Source organism: Cryptomeria japonica, chromosome 2 (genome assembly GCF_030272615.1).
Source record: "Cryptomeria japonica chromosome 2, Sugi_1.0, whole genome shotgun sequence".
NCBI classification, from domain to species: Eukaryota; Viridiplantae; Streptophyta; class Pinopsida; order Cupressales; family Cupressaceae; genus Cryptomeria; species Cryptomeria japonica.
Window position 1 is genome coordinate 145,715,596 of NC_081406.1, and position 22,509 is coordinate 145,738,104.

Consider the following 22,509-nt stretch of genomic DNA (forward strand, 5'->3'; position numbering starts at 1 on the left):
AGCTTGCCGGATGGGCTTGCTCCTTTATCAAATTTGCACTCTGGGACAATTCTATGCAAAATAGGGATTGATTGATCAATAAATCCTTTGTCCACATATCCTTCCTTCATCATCTTCTATGCAACCATCACCATGAGTTCAATAGAACTCATCTCGGTTAAGCTTTTTTGAAGTACCTACAAGGTGTCAATTGACAACAATGATGGGCTCAATACTGGTTCCCTATTGGATTCCTCTCATTTCTCCTCTGATGGTTTATTAACTTTTATAACTTCCTCCCTTGCACTGGTGGCTTCGCCACTTGGTGCAGTAACAGTTACTGTCAGTTCCTCCTTATGAACCATGTCCCCACCCTGTACATTCTGAGAATCTACCGGTATATCTATTGAAATCCAAGAACACTGAGAGGGGAGGGGGGGGTGAATCAATGTTCTACTAGAATGATCAAATTTAACCTTATTAAAACATGTATACCAGTACATATAGAATTGAAAGAAGTAAATCAACCAATAAGCCAATCACACAAATGAATACCATAACACATGGAATTATATTTGGAAAACCTCAAAGAGGAAAAACCACGGTGGGATTTGTGACCCACAATATCAATTCACTAGCCATAGGAAGAGATATTACAAAATATAGGGGTCTACACTTGCAGGAAGGCTTACAACCTAGAGCACACTGCTCAATCACAAAAGGAGCCTCATTGTCTACATACAAATCTAGACTACAATCCAAAGAAATGATTGAACTACAATGATAGAATCTTCTATGCCTAAATATAGTTCTGGTTAAGCTCTGTTTGTTCTGGTCTCAAACCCTAATTTAACCTTACCGGAATACCCTCTTACATAAATATCCTCACATACACACTTTCTCTCATATATTTCACATCTCAATTACATTCTTACATATACATATCCTTGCATATGTACAAAATGATGTAATCAACTGACCTATATACCCTTTACAATTTATCATGCCTTATGTCAGCTTACAAAGATAATTACAATATGAATATACATGTTGGCTCAATAACATAAATACATGAATATAACAAAAAATTGTCGATGTCGGATCTTCTCAAATGATGTCATCCTCCAATACCGATAACCTGAATATAAACCATGTTGGCCTGTATGGCTGGTAACCAAAGAATTCCTTCCAACTTGCCGGTGCTGGTGCCGGTACACTACTAAACCAAAATATGAAGCTGAAACATGTTGCCATGTTGCCATATTGCCATATTGCCATGTTTCCATCAATGACAACATATTGAAACCAACCAATTGAGTGTCAATTGCCCACAATCTCCCCCTTTGGCATTGATGGCAACACTCATGTGAAAAATGATCATGGTTTCCATCTGCTGGTTTCATCCTAAGCCTGCTCCCCCTGAGTTGAATATCTCCCCCTAAACAAACTACTCCATACCTCTAGAATATTTTTCACCTATACTCCCCCTTTGACATCAATTACATTAAAAACTTCAAAAATACCAAAAACTGGGATGAAGAATGAAAGAATATAAAAAATGTCCCAAAATACCTTACCGGAGTTGAATATATTTGAAATTTTTTGGATAGGCCTTCTCCAAAATCTATAGATAGGTATCCCAACCTGATTTGAAAGTGTCGGAAATAGATACAAGTCCATTTAGCATATGGGCATATGACTCTTTCTCATTTAGCTCTATCGGTGTGGGATTACAAACCATATCTATACACTCCTTCTTATGTACACTTAATGAATCCAACCAGGGACTCACCAATCCTCTAAGCCCTTGAGCTCTCCTCATGATTTTATCTTTTTCCCTCTTAAGAGCTAAAACTTGGGCTTCCAAAAATAAAATCAGACCATCTATAGATGTAGTTAAAGAATTTGATCCATCAAAAGAATTAACTATACCTACAATCTCCTCTTGAATATCCTGAATCCTTTTATCTGTCTCAACTATAAGTAAACCTATGTGACAACATGCTCTATAATATTAGTACAGTGCCTCAATACATTATCAATCAATTTCAACTTATCATTAATCTCCTTTCTCTCTGACTCAATGATTTGATCAAATGTAGCTCTCTTAGCATGTGTAAATCTCTCCAATGCCTGTTAGTTTGATATCTATTGCAAAGATTGAAAGTCCTTTGAAATGTGCTCTGTGATTACCTTAAGATTGCTGGATGGGCTCATATATTTATCAAATTCACACTCCTGGACAAGTCTATGTAGGATAGTGATAGACTGATCAATAATACCTTTATCCATAGATCCTTCCTTCATGATTTTCTGTGCAACCATCATCATGAGTTTAGTAGAACTCATCTCGGTTATGCTTTTGTTTTCAACCTGCGAGGTGTCATTTGACAAAAATGATGGAATAACTACCAGTTCCTTTCCAGATTCCCCTTTCTCCTCCTTTGATGGTTTAACTTTTATAGCTTCCTCACTTGCACCGGTTGCTTCACCACTTGGTGCAGTCTTAGTAACTATCGGTTCCTCCCTAGGAACCATGTCCTCATCTTGTACATTCTAGTCCAGAGGACTGTTGTCCTCAACATTAGTAACCTGTACATTTGCAACCTTTACACTTTCTAATTTTACTGGTATCTGAACATTTTCCTGTACATTAGTCTCTATCGGGGGTTCTATATCCAATATCTTAAAAATTTTCAAAATTGAGGGTGAAGTACCCACAACACCTTTACCTTTCCCTTCAACCGGGATGTTTGTAGTATCTGTCTTAGGTTTTGATGAAGTAAAAAACCCACAGTTTTCTTCAAAGAACTTAACCTGTGCCTTGTGGATCTAACATAAGACTGACTATTCTATGCTTGCTGTGAAATATCTTTCTATTTGCAACCTCAAGTGTCTTGTCCATCTCCTCTGGAGTAATAGAAAAACAAACATATAACAACTCCTGAATCTTTATATGCCTGTCCTCTTCCATTGCTGATAATATTTTAGCCTCTAATATGTCATATAACCATGCGGGTATTTGGTTTTCAATTTCTTACAAAGCTTTCTTATAAATATCCAAATACAACAAAATTGCTTCCTCTACTTCTCTTTGTTCATCATTATCTAAATGTTCATAATAAAATTGCACATTCTTCAACATATCATCTTTAGTGATTTCATCAACTAATTCTACACAAGTCTTGGATGGAATGATAGTTACATTACCAGATTCAAGTGCAAGATCAGTGTCATCCTTCTTCTTCCTTCTTCCAGTACCAGATGGGGCTGAAGTTGTTTCTTTTGGTACTCTTTTCTGTACTCCTGATAGTAACTTTCCTAACCGGTTGCTTGTTTTCTTCTACCTTAGTCTCTTTAGTTTTCTTCCTTAATACCCTTTTGAATGCCAAGGGTGTGTCATCATCAGATCCAGATTCTGCTGCAATTGGCTCAAAGGATATTTCTGGCTCTTTCCTCTTCCTTCCTTTCTTTGGAACAACATTAATTAATGCTTTGATATCGTATGAAACCTTTTCAGCAAATTTACTTGCATTACCCTCCTGCTTCTCCCTCTTCTTCTGGTTGAACTTAGTTTCAACCTCTTGCGTTTTCTGTTTAGCAGTACCAAAGGTTTTTATAGTTTCATCTATAGGTGTATCAATTAGCATCTATGCATAAGCATCTAGAATCTGTGCATCAACTTCATAACCCATTTCCTCAATCCAAATCTTTCAGGGCTTTATAGCTTCGATCAAGCTTTCATCTTTCTTGACCATGAAACATATCTCGGTTGAGTACTTCTCAATAATGTTCTTATGAATTCTCTCCCTAGAATTCACAGCCTTCTGAAATGCCTTAAAGTAACCCCATACTTTTTCATTTCTCTGACTAACCAATGTAGCAATTGATTGTTTGAGTTTCCTCCCTACCAGGATATCGAATGCTCATCGTCTCTTCCCAAAATTGAGAGTCTCATTGATGAAAAATAATATTAAATAGACAATTAGGTTACCATACCAGAATGTTCTTTTCTTCTCTCCTTTGATATTTCCTAGGTTAATCAACAATTCATCCAACATACAACCGCATAGATCTAACTTCTAATCATTCTCCCTCATCATTTTATGAGCTGCATAAATGCAGGAGCTAGAAATAGAATTTAGTCAGTTTGATTGTGTTACCTTGTAACCAATGACCATGCTTCCAAATCTGATATCTCTGTTGGTGATAGTACTAATCCTCATTGATCACTTGTTCGATGTTGCACCAGTGATATTGTTGATCTAATCATTAGAAACCTTCATCTTGGAACATTGCCCAATTATAGTAAACCAGTGATTCCCTAATGGCCTCATTCAAAATCTTATACGGTCTATCCAATCAAATAAATTCACCATGTACTCTGCTCAAAACATATCTAACAATCTCATCTTCAAATTCTTGAATATCGAGAATGTCGGTAAACCCTAGATCCTCAATATGCTCCAGTATTCGGGCTTAATCTTTCTAGAATCTCTCATTAACTCGCTCATGTACATGCTCTTAATATCTATCATTCCCAAATCCTCAATATGACAGTGAATGTAAGCCCTGACATCTTCAACATACACGACTCCTTTCAGGACATAGAAAAAAGCTCCAATCGAGTCGTCCAGGGTAGCAATATGTGGATATTGCTTGAAAATTGGCCTAGGATAGTCCTTGACTTCAATAGCAGTAGGATTTGCAATAAACATAGGAACAAATGATGACCCTTCTTCCATAATGAAAGATAAATACCCATGAATAGCTTCCAGTGAAAAACCCTAAAGAACTCTTCTGATCACTGGTAAAATCGCTCAAGATGATATCAATTGCATTGATTTGCCTTAGACTTCCTCTGAATCACTCTAAATTTCTCTTAATGCAAAGTGATAAAAAATGAAGCGAATTCATCCTTTTAACCTCCAAGAAACCCTAGTATGTCATTGATATCAATGACTTCCGGTAGAAGATACCGGATCTCGATTAAACATCTCAATGCCAGATAAGCATCTTCAATGTTTGGAACATCTTCCAGAACCTCTTCCCGGGGAATATGCACTATCTTCATGATTTTTGCCTACCCCTAAGGCATCTGTATTAGTTGCTGGATGAGCTTCCTTCCGGTGCAGGAGCAACCTCCTCTGTCGGTTGAGTAACTAGTGCATTTGCTTCTACTAATTATTCTTCTGACTTCCTAACCCATCTCTGGGTATGATCTTGCTGGATTTCATTAACCTTCTCTTTCCCTTTCTCATTTGATCCATTATTACCAACTTGTGGATTTTTGCTTCTACAGAACTTAGCAATATGTCCAACCTCATTGCATGCATAATGTCATCATGCTTGAAATCATCAGGAATCTAAGGCTAATTAGACTAAAAGGACAAATCACAAGAATCCTTAGCTAATTAAATCAATTCAAACACAATTCAATGAAATAAATGAAGGAAATAAGAAGATTAAACTAATTAAAACTCCCTATTCTACTTGTGCTTCCATTGTTCTTCTCCAATCTGCATGGTTGATGGCTCTCAGGTATTGCACCAATTTCCTGCATATAAATGTTTTGAAGACTATGATTCTATAAAGATAGCTTGAATTGATGAAAAGAGGTTGAATTTATAGATTTTCAACACAAAGGGGGTGAGAAATAGAACTCAAGTGTTGATTGATAGACAACTGATTTAGATTGATCAGTGAACTCAATTGATTGATTAGTGAACTAGATTGATTGATTAGTCAACTCTCTTGATTGATTAGTGAACTCAATAGATTGGGGAGATGACTCACCTAATTGATTAGAAGACTATGTAGATGGATTAGTCATAAAAAGGTGATTGAGAGTTAAAAAGGATGATTGATGAGTTAACTTATTAGACAACTGATTTGATCAATCAGTTCTGATTTTAGCACGTGTTGTAGGAATTTGAATTTGAATTTGATTTTCATTTTCAATTTGGATTTGAATTTGGTCATTCAAATGCTGAAATGCACATGAAATTAACTGAAATTCAGATTTGGGGAAGATGTGAATTTGGAAATATAAAATTAATTGAAATGGAGTTAAATTCAATTTGGGGAAATATGAAATGAAATTACATGGAATTAATTGGAATTTGAATTTGGGGAATTGGAGGAATAAGTTAATTAATTTAAATAATTTAAATGAAACTATTTAAACTTAGAAATATAATTAATTAAATAATAAAGATTATTTAACTAAGGAAAATGTTGCAATTAATTAAATAATTGATATTTAATTAATAATTGAGATATGGTTAATTGATTTAAAATGCTTTGAGAATAGAAATAGAATAATTAGAAGTGTTGAAAGGTGATGATTAGAATAAATAGTTAGTTTAATCAAATAATTAAAGAATTATTCAATTAAATAGATGAATAATTAGTGTAGAATTAATGAGACATTTTTAGGTGTCTACATTTGCCCCTCTTTGAGACAATATCAAAATGACATTGTTTCAAAGAAAATGAAAAGAAAAACTACCCTAGTATACCTTGGTGACGCTAGGGTATAATGGCCCATCAGAAAAAGTGGTCGAGGAATTTTGGATCGAAGACCATTTTTTTGGAAATATGCTAGATAGTGATAATATGAAATTTGAAAGAGTTTCGATCTTGTTTGCTATGTCTAACATTGCGTTGAAGCTGGAAGGGTCCACAGGCGTTTATGTTAAGAAATCCTAATTTTTGAGCTTATAAATCGAGGATTGGTATGTGTTTGAGCTCATTTGTATTTTTTGTTTTAAAAGAATTTCTTAGAGAGATTAAAGCTTCTGGCATCCTTGGAGCAAAATGGCAGGTCATAGAGCGAGGCTGCATTTATCCGAGCGAGTGCGATCTTATCAGAGACCTCCCGACACTAGTGGCATGGTAAGTTGTCTGACTTTGTGCTTGTTTTTTGTTTGTATTTTGTAATTTTTAATCCTTTTTTGGTGTGTTATTTTTCATGTATGTCGCAATTCAGTATCGATATTTCCACAATTGACTTTATTATGTTGCAATTGAGTGTAACGCATCACATTTGATATTTTATGTCGCAGTTGTTAACTTTTTGTCGCACTTGACAAAATTGTATCGCAATTGAATGTTTTATATCACATTTGATTATATCGTGTCACATTTGGCATAAATATGTCGCATTTGCTTGTTTTGCTTCACCTATGATTATATTGAATCACAATTGATAATAAAAGCCCTTCTTTCTTCAGTTTATGCGTCCTGATAGTTTTGATGACGTAGTTGACTCATTTTTATATTTTCCAAATGCAGGTGCATTATCCAGTACTTCTTGCTAGGCAGACATGGCCAGATAGTCTTGATCGACATCATGAGTTGGAGCAGAGGATACCGCTTTGTTACGAAAGGTTGGATTATATTATATTGCACATTTGCTTGAGGTTACGACCAATAGGGCTATGCTTACTTCTTTCATTGAGCAGTGGCATTCAGAGATATCTTCTTTTCATCTACTAACTGGTGAGGCATCTATCACACTAGAGGATGTTTGGCATATTTTACACATTCTGATATCTGGTAAGCGAGTTACTTTTGATTGTGATGATGGTATTTCAGCTTTGTGTACATTGTTTGAGCATGAGGAGAAGGATCTACATATCCGTGGTCGTTATGATATTCATTGGGATGATTTTGATTATGATGATCTCACCATTGTGCTTGCTTGTACTGTTGCTGGATTATTGATTCCTGATAGACGCGTCCATGGTTTTCCTATTGGATGGGTACATGTTATACATGATATGATTATTGATAGACGTGTGTTTTCTTGGGGTCCTTGTCTTCTTGCGACTTTGTATCATCAGATGCAGGGGTTATTTATTTGTAGCAGAAATCAAATGGATGTGGTATTACTTTGCTTTAGACATGGGCTTGGGAACACATTGCTATTTTTCGTCCTTTGTTACATATAGATTTAAAGCCAGATCAACCATATACTTATGTATATATTGGTGGTGTGAGGCATGGGTTATCGGGTAACATCTTGTATTGGTGTCATCAGATCGATATCTTACAGTACTTCTCATGGAGACCTTATCTTACTTGTCCTGGCTGGATTGATGATGCTCAACATCTTCTTTTTTGTCGACAGTAGAGATATCTTATTGGTCGAGATGGTGCTAGTCACAAGGTTATTGATTTGCATCTTCCTGGCCATGTGCTTAGACAATTCGGGGAAGTACATGGTATTTCAGACGTGACAACTTATTTTGCTCACACTACTTGAGAGGTTGGTGATTGGGGTGCTTGTATACAACCTCATGTTGCTATTGCTAAGTTTGATGCTCTTGCTTCTATTTTATGGGGATGTGGCTTGGTGTAGCAGATCCAAGGTCCATAATGCAGTATAGTGTAGAGTGGATACATCATAGGCCTATACCTTTGACAGATCTAATAGTTCTGATTGGTGCTCATCAGATTAGACATGGCAGGGGTCCTAGAGGGAGAGGTGGAGAGGATAGGGGTGGGGGAGTTAGAGGTGGAGGAGGTAGGGATGGAGGAGGTAGAGGTGGAGGAGGTAGGGATGAAGGAGGTGGAGGTGGATGAGGTAGAGATGGAGGAGGTATAGATTTGATAGTAGCGGTCGCAAGGCAGGTGGATAGTGATAGGGAGGATGTGGATATTGGTGGAGAGACTGCATCTATGAGCAGTTCTAATGATAGTGATGAGTCAGGATCAGGTTCATTGAGCAGTGATGGAGATGAGGGTGGGGATGATGGTTATGATGTGGAGATGCCCTAGGTTGCAGAGTGTGTAGGTGTGGATAAAGGAGAAGAGGAGGTATTGAGAGATCAGGTTAGGCGTTTGGAGTATTTGGTCGCTACTTTGTGACAGCGACAGATGGAGGATAGGGATCAGTATCAACATGCGATGGAGGATTTGACTGCGGAGAGGAATCAAATAGCTACTAATAGAGATTGATTATAGCAGGAGAGGGATGAGGCAGTTAGATAGTCTCATATCACTATGGTTGCATATGATCAATTATTTGGGCTAGTGATGGAGGCACGTAGCCAGGTAGATAGATATTTTGCTACAACACAAGAGGCTATTTATTATCGGTAGGATTGTGAGAGAGCTATTCCTGAGAGTCAGAGTGAACCTAGTTTTGGTGCTTTCATGGGGAGAAGATCAAGTCGATCTACTTCTCGAAAAACTAGCAGTGGGGGAGTGATTGGTCCAACTAGAGCATCGTTGGGACATGCTAGAGCTAGTCGAGATGCTCCTACTGATAGAGGTAGTATAGGTTGAGAGATTGGATGTTGATATTGATTATGTGTTTTGACACATTTTTATATGATATATATATGATGTGCATTCTTGATGAGCTTTTGATTGTGTACTTCATGCAAATTTTTGTTGTGATGATGAATGCAATATGAATATGATATCATGTAGTGATTTGATGTAGCTTTATATTATGATGCATAATGGTTGATGAAAACTTTATTATGAGTATGAAATGGTAATGAACATGCAATGTGATAATGCTTATATATTTTTGTGTGTCAAAATACATGTTGAATATCTTAGAAGAATTGTTAATTGTTAGATGTAGAAAAGATAACAAGTCAACTGAATCAATCTTTGGAAGCCAAATTTTGATGTAATAATAGATGATATGATAGAAATTTTGAGGAGAAAGTCTTCATTTCTTTATTCATAGTGCAATACAATATCATCATTGAGCCTTATTATATAACAATGGATATTATTACACGAGGGTATAAGGAACCATGATATATAGATATCTCATTGCAAAGAAACAAACACGTAACAGACAAGGAATGAACCCTCCACTCTGAGAATTACACTAGGGGTTGAGGTATGTGTGGCATTCACAAGTTGAATGCTCCTATCACAGACATGCACTAGAGAAATTGCCCAAGAACTTCATCGGTTCAAACCACAAATAGTAAACAAAGAAAAGGATCATGCCCATCATGGCTCCTCTAGTCACTTTTGGAAATCCTTGAGTAGCTAAAAGAAATGATCTTCACATAGTTGATAAAAGAGTCAACCAAAATAGACAAAACTCAGTAGTGAGACTGACTGCGCCTTTGCTTTGATATGTTTGGTGTGATTTTGATAATGTCTGGTTTTAGAAGTTTTGGACCCCGTATAAGACCGATCTGTCTGGTTTTGAGTGTACCGATTTTGTTTAAGATAAGATATTGATCACATTGATAGTTTGATAAATCGATAGATTAGACATTTGATAAGTGTGATTGCAGATATTTTGACAAGCTAGTTGTATCCTTTGTTTAACTTGGTGCAAATTGTTTGTTGGACATCTGTTGGGGTGTTTGATTCTTATGAGACAATTTATTGCAAGTTTTACAATCGATATTTGATTGTTTTTGTTTTCGAAGAGCTTTTCCAATGTTTAGGATTTTTGATATTTTCTCAATGTTTTTGTTCTTTTTTTTAGGATCGTATTTGAATGTTTTTGTTGTGGTTTTGATGTTTTCTGATTTTTAATTTTTTCAGGACTTTTTTTGAATGTTTAAGATTTTTTCAGGATCATTTTTTGAATGTTTATGATTTTTTCAGGATCATTTTTTGAATTTTTTTTATTTTTTGTAGGATCATTTTTTGAATGTTTTTTATTTTTTCAAGATGATTTTTTGAATGTTTTTTATTTTTTCAGTTATCATTTTTCAAATGTTTAGGATTTTTTCAATTATGCTCCCAAGTATGCAAACCTTACATGATGATGCATAATGTGATGGAGACAATGAGTTTTGATATGAGTTATGCTAATGTAGGATGCATGACAAAAATGCAGTTCGTATTCGAACAAGGATGAGTGTGTGTGTCTTTCATTCTGAAATACACTAATTAGATTAAAGGTACGAAACATTTCAGAGATAGGAGTTCAATCCATTCTCAAAAGACTTAGACCATCCAACTTAACACACTATGAAACCAAAATTTATGAATGGAGGCGCATAAAAATTCTCCATCAATTCTTGAAACTTTGATCTTCTTTTTCCCATGTGTGTGCGTTTGAGTTCATTTTGACTCTTATAACCATTAAAGACCCTTGGAATCCTATGTTCCTAGCTACGTGAGTTATTTTGATTTCAAAAGCAACTTGGATAGAGCCTTGCTACTAGCAAGTCTTTACGGCTCCGATGAGGTTATGCACAATAATCTCTCAAATATTGCTCCATTACCAGTAGGTGTGTGTAACCCTGATGGAGTTACTTGCATGTTCCCATAGTCAAGATTTCTCTTTTTTGTCGCACTTGTATGCATGATATTTCAGTAATATATCATTTTTGTTTGTTTGTTTTGCCTTGAGATTGACATAATACTTTTTTTTTCCCTTTTTTTTTCTTGCCTTGACTTGTAAGTAATGAAACCTACTTGGGTATGATAATTACAGCGGTGCTGAAGTAGAATATTGGATTTTTCACTAACCACATGACCAACTAGGTATTTGTAATGACTTAGATCTATTGAATAATGTGTGATATATAGAAATTGATAGATTTTGGGTAACAAGACTTGATAGGGAACCTTCTACCCAACCAAGGATAAATCTCAATCACAACATGATGTTGAAGATGAATGACTAAAGGCCTCCTAAAGACTTTATGAACAAGTATCTAGGAAATGAGACAACCTTCGTTCCTTTTAGTGCAGATAGGTGAATGACTCGAACGATCACCCTATTTTATTGATGCATCTATATGAGAAGAGATAATGCAATGCGGTAAAGAGATATGCAAATGCAGTATTGGAATTGAAATGAACCCACCCTTATATGTAATATCTTTTTAGGTGCATACTGTTGATGGGAACAAGGAGTGAATCTCCCTCCATTGTTTCCAAATTATAAGCGCAATTTCCAATTATTTTCGTTATGACAAATAGACCTAAATTTGAAATGCATTCAACATAGTCTATAGATCTGATGAAACCCACATCTAACAATTTTTGTAACTCAATTTTGACCAATAAGGCAATGTGAGGGTGCATTTTCCTGAGCATTTGTTTGCATGGCTTTACCCCTGGAAGTAAAGGCAAGTGATGTAAAACTAATTCCGGGTCTAATCCAGGCATATTTGCATAAGATCATGCAAAATTTATGGGTATTTGCTTAAAGAAGTTGATAAATTTATCTTTTTCCACTGGATCGAGGGACTTTGCGAGGTGAATGTTACAAACCTTCTCAACATCGCCGATGTTGATTTCCTCAGTTTCTTCTACCAGTAATGTTGACCATTCTTTACCAACATGCAGAACATCTATTATGTGTTCATCTTTATCATCACTGTAATGATTAAGAGAAGAGCTCACCTCTCCAAAATATGCAGTTCTGTCTAGATCTATTGCATAGCCAGCTTTGTGATCATTATAAGGGAATCCATCTCTTGCACCTAAGAATTCTTCTATAGCTTCGTCATTTTGGAACCAATGTAATTGTGGCTCTCCTTCTTGCCCCCAGTCAATCAAACATGGATGTATGAGGGGTAAATCTTTGTCTCTTGTCATTTTAGATGATCCAGATATCATGCATACTTGATTATGATATGTTGTTTCTTCATCATATATTGGTGACGAGTTGTATTCTTTGTTAGATGGAAATTCATAGTCATGAGAATCTGTGACGCTTTCTATGTACATTTCACTCTCTGATTTTGTATCACTTATTTGCTCTTGTTCTAGTAAATGAGTAGGCCTCCTTTGCATTGTGGATACCCTTCTTAAGCTTGGTATTAGTCTTTGTAGTCTTTGTTCATTTGATTCAAATGGAGGTGCTGAAGTTGTTTCTCTTGGCAATAGTATTGACAATAACCAAGGATTTGGTTCATCTGTTGGTGTTAAGCTTGTATCTGTTGCCATGTTTGCTTGTGTAGATGATTCAGGTATTGTATTATTGGTTGTCTCTATGTTAGGTTCTTGCAGAAGTTGCCTCATGGCTTCACCATCTGATTCTGTGATAGAAGATGTTGGTAGTTTCTTTCTTTTCTGAGGTGGAAAGAAATCCATTTGGCTTATAGGTATGAAAACTGAGGGTACCTTTGGCCTGTTCAATATATGCAATGTTCGTTGTCTAGCTTTTGTAATTGGTGGCACATATTTATATCCGAAGCCTTGGTTCTTTGGGTTTTCATTTGGCAAAAAAGGTTCTAATATTCCTTGCTTTTGTAGCCCTAATCTTGTGGTGCCATCATATCTGTGTTTTTGTAACATCTTGAAAGTGTTTCCATATTGATGTAGAGGTATCCTGGGTACTACCATGCCATCCTCCTCTCTATATATCTAGTAATTAATATCTTCATTTAGAGATTCTTCTTGTAGATCTCCCCATCTAATGAAGGAACAAGAATTTGAATATTTGAATATTTCTTTGCCTTTATCTTGCTTTATTGTTGTGTTCTGAGGCTTCCCTAAGGACCTTGGAGAAAATGATGATTGTTTTCCATATGATGTGCTTGAAATTGAATATTCTCCACAACCAACTTCTTTAATATGCAAAGAAGATGTAGTTGGTGTATTTTTCTCTGTTTCTTTAATTGATAATGATTCCATTTGTAGGTGAATAGGAGCTTCCTGATTGTTTGGTACGTGATTGTCTGAGCTTGCCCTTAAATGATTACAATGTTGGAAAGGGTTCAGGTCACCATGGATAGTGATCTATATACCATTATATGGGAACTTTACACATTGGTGAAAGGTTGATGGTACTACATGCATTGTATGTATCCATGGGCGACCTAACAACATATTGTACCCTAGTTCTCTATCTAGCACTTAGAAGGTGATATTTGTTGTAGCCGGTCCCACTTGTACTGGTAAGGTCACCATACCTTTGGAAGGGCGTTCCTCATCGTCATAGGCTTTTATATTGATTCTCTTAGTAGAGTCAATATAATATTCAAAATATCCCAGAGCTTTGATCAAATGTAAAGTGCAAATGTTGAGGCCCACAACACCATCTATTAGTACTCTTCGAACCTTTTTTCGGTTAATTAAAGCTTCTAAGTGCAATAGATCATTATGCATGAGTTAGTTTGCAGGAACTATGTGTGTGAAAAAGTGAAATAAGTATCTGTAAGCTGCAAGACACAACACTTTAATTAAGTCATTACATGTATGGTTAGACAAATATAAGCATGAATAATAAAACTGTAACAAATCGACTAATTGCCTTCTAAAAGATGCAAGTATAAGATTTCTCTCAGATTTGTATAGGCAATACCAGTGACTAGACTATGCCAAGATGAAGGATTTAATCTATATGAACATGATATTAAGCTAAATGGATGCAAGATGGATGAAAGATTCAAGAAATATGGATTCAAGCAATATGGAGTAAATTAAATATGCAAAAAGCTAACTAAGATGCAATAATCTCAAAAAGCAAGCACAATATATTCAATGACTCCAGAGAAAAAAGTGTATAATAATAAATCTCCAAGGTGTTTTGAATGAGAGATGAAGGCATAATTTATAGAGAATCACAAGAGAGATCAAGAAAAAGCACAATTTAGGATAATTGAAATAATTGAGAAATCAGATTCAGTTAACCTTGAGATAGATTCCAATTATAGTTTAATTGAAATGCATTCAGATTATAAGTTTGAGTTTGCATTAGAAATATAATTCAATTAATTCCATGCACTTGAGATAAAAATAGGTAATTCTTTAATTTATTCAAGAAAAGAGTCTTTTCAATGCAATTGAACTTCTTTTTCTAAAAGCTCTGAGTTCCAATTTTAGAGAATGATTAAATTCCTTTTAATTGCTTTCTGATTTCAAGTTCTCAATTTAGAAGAAAGAAATAACATCTCAAGTTTGATTTCTCTTTCAATTTAATTCTTTTATTTTATTTTCAATTTAACTCTTGCTTTGTGATTAATTCCTCTTTTATGATAAATTAATTCCTTTTTTTGCATGATTAAATGGCAAATTTATTAATTAATTAAATATGCTAGGATATTTAATAAATTAAAATAGGATAATGGATCAAAATGATTTTCTTGGAATGATTTAATTAATTAAATAAATATTTAATTAATATTGATTTATTGATTTGCCATGTAACATTTGATGATTGAAGAATTAATTTATTGTGTGCTCAAGATTGATTTAATTGCCTTTGGTTAGGACCTTGGTGATGTTGTCGAAATTAGGGGCCCATGGTTTAGATGACCATTTTTAGGGTATTACATTTGCCCCTCTTTGAATTAATGTGCGAGCAGTGCATTGGTTCAAAGAATATGTTGATGTCTAGGAGATACCAGTTCTAAACTTGATTAACCATGAACCAGATAAAGAGTGAGGTGTATAGCTTGATTTAAAGTGATCAAGCTAAACATAGTTGATTAAAACAAAACCGATTCTGAACTTGATTGAACTGGGACCGATGAAGAGCAAAGATACCAAACTTGAACTTCATTGATCAAGAAGTGGATCTTATTGATCTAGAACTTTATTGAACTAGACACAGTGAGCAAAGATAAAATCGATCTTGAACTTGATGGATCAAGACACGATGAGTGAAGATAAACTGTCTAGCTTGATTTGAAGCGATGAAACTGAACACCTACTTAGATTGAGTGTGTGATAAAAGATACTCTTTAAACTTTTGATTGAGTTTAAATGAATAATCAGCTTGATGAACAACAATGAAACTGATCAACATTAAGAGATTGATTCAGATGAAGGCAATATCAACTTGATTTGAAGCGATGAAATTGATATGCCCCTAGCGATTGATTTGACTCAGATGATCGAGAAATCTCTAGTTGATATGAAGCGGCAAAGATGAGATGCCCCTTTAGCAATAAGAATGTGTTTGATTTTCTTTAGTTGAAAAGATTTTTTTGCTCGACTTTTGATGAAGATTTGAAAATTTTCTCGACTTTGAAAATGTGGGATCACGAGGTCATGAGTATGCCCCCTTGGGAGCGAAATCAAAAGATAGCAAGGGTACATGATGATTTTAGGCAAGTGTTGGCAATGATAATGATTTGAGCACAAATTATTAAGAGGAATTTTTGAAAATTTGGCGTTGATTGATGAGAAATTGAGCGCAAAGTTGATTTGTAGAATAAAATTGAGATTTAGCATTGATTCATTAGAAAATGAGTGCAAATTGAAGAAAGATTGAGCTTGTGATGAAAGCGCTAAGTGGTCCAAATTGTATTAAAATTGACTAGGAGAATGATCTCGGATTTCAATTTCAATCCCAAAAATGGAATCAGGATGGGCAAATTAGCTAAGGACACAATTTTCATGTTCATCAGAGCAAGTTGAAAAATTAGGTTTTGGGCTATATAAGGGGTGGAAGTGTCATTTTCAATTCATTTTAACCCTCCAAGTTTGAAAATTCAAAAAGTCTTCTGTGAAGAAAAATGGTGGTTCCCACATAGGAGCATGGAGTCGAGCACCAGAGACAACATAATCGACCTCAGAACTATGAGCCAGTGGTAAGTGATCGATCTTAAGCCTCTTAATTTCATCAATTTTGAATTTTTTTGTTGATTTTTTTGAATTTTTAGCTTTGTAAAACTTGGGCTTTGTCGATTAATCGTGCAAGACGACATCCTTTGTCGTACAACAAACTGCTTTGTATTCTTTTGTCGATTAGTTTTATCATTTCACACCTACCCTTGTATCGTACAAGCTTGTTCAAAAGAGACCGTTTTGTCGTTTGAAGGCTTGTTTTATGTCGTATCAGAGTCTTTTGTCATCCTATACCTAGTCTTGACTTGCATGAGTTTCTGCCTCTACTATGTCGTTTGAAAAACAGTGAGCATTTTTAAGGGTGCAAACATGAAATTTGGATTTTTCAATTGATGTATTTGGATTTGGATGATGTTTTTCTTGTCTAATAGAATAATTTGAAATGTTTTCTGATGATCTTTTGTTTGATTCTTGCAGGTTCGACTACCTCACGTTCTTTTCAGATGTGTCTATCTACCGACTATGACATTAGTTTGCAAGTTATCTGATGTGGACAGGGCACATATTGATTTATGTGGGTTTACTCATCTTCTTGACATGCTTGATATCCGTGTAAATCACAGGATGCTCACTGCACTTGTAGAGAGATTCCATTCTAAGCATAACACATTTCATTTGCCAGTTGGGGATATGACTATCACTCCCGAGGATGTATATAGGATTCTCTAGATTCCATTCACTGGGGATAAGGTGGATTGTGATTCAGCACAACATCCTGGTCTACTAGCTCTGAGGCAGGTTTATCATGATGCCGATATTCTGACATGGTCTATCAGTTGGGATGACATGATGGCCAGGTACAATGAGAAGTTTCCACTAGCATGTACCCTAGCAGGATTCATCAGCTATTTCCTTATGCCAGATAGGGGACAACAGGGTTTCTTATGCAGCTGGGGCAGGATGCTAGAGAGGCTTGTGGACCACCCTCAGAGATTAGGATGGGGTTCTTGTATTCTGGCGCACATGTATCATGACATGGATGAGGTGGTTTACCGGGTAGGGAAGAGTATGGCTATAGGGGTTTTGATATTATAGGTATGGGCCTGGGAGCACCTCCCAGTTTGCAGACCGATTGTGAATGACACCAGAGATCCACAACAACCCATTGTTTATAGATATTGTGGATACATTACTCAACCCCATCTAGGCGAGACAAATAATTGGAGACGATAGCTAGATGATCTTATAGTTGCCATATGGAGACCTTACAGGGGTCTTGAGCCTTGGGATAACTAGAAAGCTATGTGTAGAGACTTATTTATGACTCTACCTCTCATTGGTAGATTAGTGACTGTGGTCGAGTGGTTTGTGGTTACTCGAGTGATGAGGCAATATGGTAGACCTTAGGGGATCTCGTGGGAGTTTACTGCATATGTGCATTATGTAGAGGAGGAGAGATGGGGTTGGGGACCAAGGTTATCATACACCCTGGGCATGCAGGAGTTGACTAGGTTGTAGCGGCTCAGGTAGGACTATTTGGAAGATATTGCAGATGTAGAGGTATTGCCCCAGTATAGGGATTGGTTCCAGCAACATCCATTCCCTAGTTTCATAGATCTGGTAGAGAAGGCACCTCTGATACAGGAGATTGAGGATGATGCCCCTACATAGGCATAGAGATAGAGGTAGGGACAAAGAGACGAGGCTCCGAGGCAGGCAGGTGGTGATCTTAGTGCTAGTAGCAACAAGGTACCGGCTAGTGGTAGGCAACAAGAGAGAGGAGAGGGTGGATTTGTTGGCAAATGCACACTCCAATGAGAAATTGTAGGTGATTGAAGGTTTTGTCATTGATGGCAATCTTGCAATCATATCATATTGGCAAGACAATTATACCGACAGCGGCAACGACAAACTCTACACCGGCACACAGAACACCGACAGTGACAGGAAGGATACTGACACCCAGGCCGACAAGAATTTTGTTGATAATATATTTTGTAATTAATTGTAAAATCATTCTAAGCCAACATGACGAGTTGTAATATGACTCATATTTGTATGAGATCATTGTAGAACATTTGGTAATAAGGAAATAGGTGAAATTATGCAGACCTAATATGCAAATTTTTGGTTAAGGGTTTATGTATGCAGTAGAGCTAAAACTAGTACTAGATCTGGCATAGCAGATGCTATTTTGAAGTAGTACAAGACATTGGATTATTATAATCCATTTTTGAAAGTCAACGTGACTTCCTTCTGTAATTGAGCAGTGAGCTCTAGGCACTTGGCCTTCTTGCATGTGCAGGCCCCTATTGTAGCACTAATATTCTCTTATTGGCCAGTAAGTGAATATTGTGGGTCACAAATCCCATTGAGGTTTTTCCCTCACTGGGTTTCTTCATTAAACTACTGTGTTATGGTGTGCTCTTCATGTGTTTATTGTTTTTCTTGTTTACTACATTACTTTTGATTTACCGGTACACTGTATTGACATGCTTTACATGTTTTAATTCAAGTAAATTAATAAACCGATTAGATACTGATTCACCCCCCCTCTCAGTATCTTTGGGAATCCTAACAATTGGTATAAGAGCTTGGTCCTCTATTTTTATAAGTCTAACAACTTGAGGAAGATCTTGACACTAGTAGAGATGGAAAACTTGAGAGAACAATTGAAAATAGCTCTTTCAGACTATGATGCAGAAAAGGTGAAGAATATCAAACTTGAAGATGATTTGAAGGCTGCTCAAGATATCATTCAAGCACTTCAAGAGATTTACACTATGGCAAGGAATAAAAGAAGAGAAATTTGTGAGAAGATGCAGGAAGAGGGAGATGAAAAGGAAACTCTTAATGATTTGGTAAACAAGCTAAGACAAGAGATCAGTACAACACATAATGAGATGCAGGATATGAATATGAGATTTTGTAAAGAAATTGAAGATAGGAAGAAAAATGAAGAAGACATGGCCAGAAGACTAAATGATGCTGGAAATGAGAATACAAGACTTAGTGATGAAAATGATATGTTGAAGACAGATTTAATGCACACACAAAATGATAGAACTGAACTCATAAGACATAAAGGAATCTTAGAAAGTGAACTAACTGCTGCAAATAATCACAAAGAAAAATTCAAGAAAAGTTGAGAAGAACTTGGTGACATGCTGAAGAATCAGAAACCTAATGGTGACACAAATGGGCTTGGCTTTGAAGTTGGTGCAAGCTCTGGTACTGCATGTTAGGATTCCCAAAGATACTGAGAGGGGGGGGTGAATTAGTATCTAACCGGTTATATAATTTACTTGATTTAAAACATGTAAAACATATCAATATAGTATACTGGTAAACTAGAAATAATGCAACAAACAAAGATAACAACAACCACATGAAAAGCACACCAGAACATAGTAGTTTAACGAGGAAACCCAGTGTTGGAAAAACCTCAATGGGATTTGTGATCCACAATATTTGCTTACTGGCCAATAAGTGAATATTACTCTTACAATAGGGGCCTGCACATGCAGGAAGGCCAAGTGCCTAGAGCTCACTGCTCAAATACAAAATGAGAAGTCACACTGACTTACAAAATGGATTATAAAAATCCAATGTCTTGTACTGCTTCAAATTAGCATCTGCTATGCCAGATCCAGTACCAGTTTTAGCTCTGCTTCATACATAAACCCTTAACCTATAATTCACATATTAGGTCTGCCTTATTTCGCCTATCACTATATTACAAAATGTTCTAAAATGAGCTCATACATATATGAGTCATATTACAACTCGCCATGTCATCTTAGAATGATTTTACAATTAATTACAAAATACACTATAAACAAAATTCCTATCAGCCAAGGTGCCGGTATCCTTCCTTTGTCTGCTGGTGTCTTGTGTGCCGATATAGAGTCTGTCGCTACTGGTGCCGGTATATTGTCCTATCGGTATCATATGATTGCAAGGTTTCCATCAATGACAAGACCTTCAATCACCTACAATTTCTCATTGGAGTGTGCATTTGCCAACAATCTCCCCCTTTGGCATTGATGGAAACACTCATGAGAAAAATCCAAAAAGTGTCATCCAAAAATGAGTCTGCCAGAATTGTCTTACCAAAAAAATATGAGCTCCCCCTCAGCTAATGAGCCATTTGCTAATAATTTTTCTCATAGCCTCTACTCCCCCTTTGACATCAATGACAAAGGCTGTCATTCGCTGTCAGTGGAGTCTTGCCTAGTTTCTTGTAACTGGTGGGTTAAACTTTGAAAAATATCTGTCAAAATTGAAATGATGTCATTGTTGAATGTTTTACTATCTTTTATAGCCTCATGGGTTCTCTGCACTGTACCGGTGAATATGTGCATTTTCTCTTCCAGTGTCTTTAGTCTGGGAACCAGAGCCTCAAATTTTTCTTTTCTTAAAGAAATAAGATACTCTAATCTTGGACTAAGTCGGCATTTTAAGTCCTTTGCTTTGTCCCTTATTCTTTGTTTTTCATTTTCTAGTTTCCTGATTTTCTCTTCTTTCTTTGCAATTTTCTTTTCTAATTCCAAAAATGAATCTGATGTCCCAATCAAATTGTCAGCAATAATTTTAATCTTATCCCGTGTCAATCTGATTTCTTTGTCAAGATCTTCTGTTAATACATCCATTTTGCATGTATCCCTATATAGTTTCTTGAAGTCAAAAATGATTTCATTGAGTTCCGGTAAAAGAGTGTCCATCTCACCCTTGTTCTTCTTAACTATATCCTCAAAGAATTTTTCTTTTTCCTTTGTCAGTCTCTCCTTAAATGTATCCTCATTTATTTTGTCCAATGTTATTAGATTATCGGTTATATACTTAGACAATGTGTCTAATTGGTTCAAAGAATCTTTGTTGTCTATGTTACACTTTGGAGCTATCAGCTTCAAAATGGTTATGGTGTCATCAATAGCCTTATATGCTAGTACATTACAATCTGTTATTTTCTTAATTGAGTCTAGCAGTACCTCTGTCACATTTGTTGGTCTAAATTTAGACATGGAGATTCCAGATGTCTGTCCAACTGACTTCACAATTTGTAATCTATCGGTGGTGATAATAGCATTGCTTTCCTGTTTTACTGGAGGATCAGTTTGTGTCTCCTTTTCAGCTACCAAAGGTTTAGGCTTTTCAGTTGTAGCAGGTGGCACTGTCTCTGAATGTACTTGTGAATGAACCTATTGTTCTTATTGTTTCTTTGTGCTCTCTACTAATGGTTTCTCTAATGGTGCCTCTGATGATTTTTCAGTGGTATCCACTGCCGGTTTCTCTACTTGTGACTCTGTATTTTCTACTGGTTTCTCTATGCTTGCCCCTGAAATATTTTTAGTCGGTTGCTCAATACCAGTGCTGTCAATTTTTCTTGTATCCATTGTTTGTTCAGTTTGTTTCTCATTCCCAATTTCTATGTCTCCAACTATATCTTCAACATTTGTCTCAGTTGTTGTATCTTCTACCAGTGGCTCAGTTGCCACATCTCTTTTGTCACTTGTTTCCTTATCAACCACATTGTTGACTTCCTATATGTCAATATTCATTATGTACAAAACCTTAGAATCAGGATTTGTGTCCTCATGTGTTGTCTTCATACTCTCTATTGCTAGTTGATTTTCAGTAGTGTCTATCGGTGGAGTATCTAGAGGTGGTAGGGGTAAGTTGTCTATTATCTATATACTGGGAGGTCCACCAACCTTGCCTTTTCCTTTGTCCCTATCCTTTTTGTATACCTTGAAGGTTTTAGGTTTTTGATACTCTTCCTGTTTTTCTTTTTCTACCAGGAATATATCCCATGCATCTGTTGTTTCTTTTGTTATCTGATTCACTCTCCCTGCCATTAGTGCTACATGTCAGTGAGCATTTGAAAATACTGACCGATTATCCTCAAAGATCAATTGATCTATCTCATCAGGTGAGTTAACAGGATGTACAGAAAGTAATTTTTCAATCTTTATTTTCTTATCAAGCTCAACAATAACTACTCTTCTAGCTTCTAGTCTATTGTATAGATCTATCGGTATTTCATCAACAACTTGCATCAGA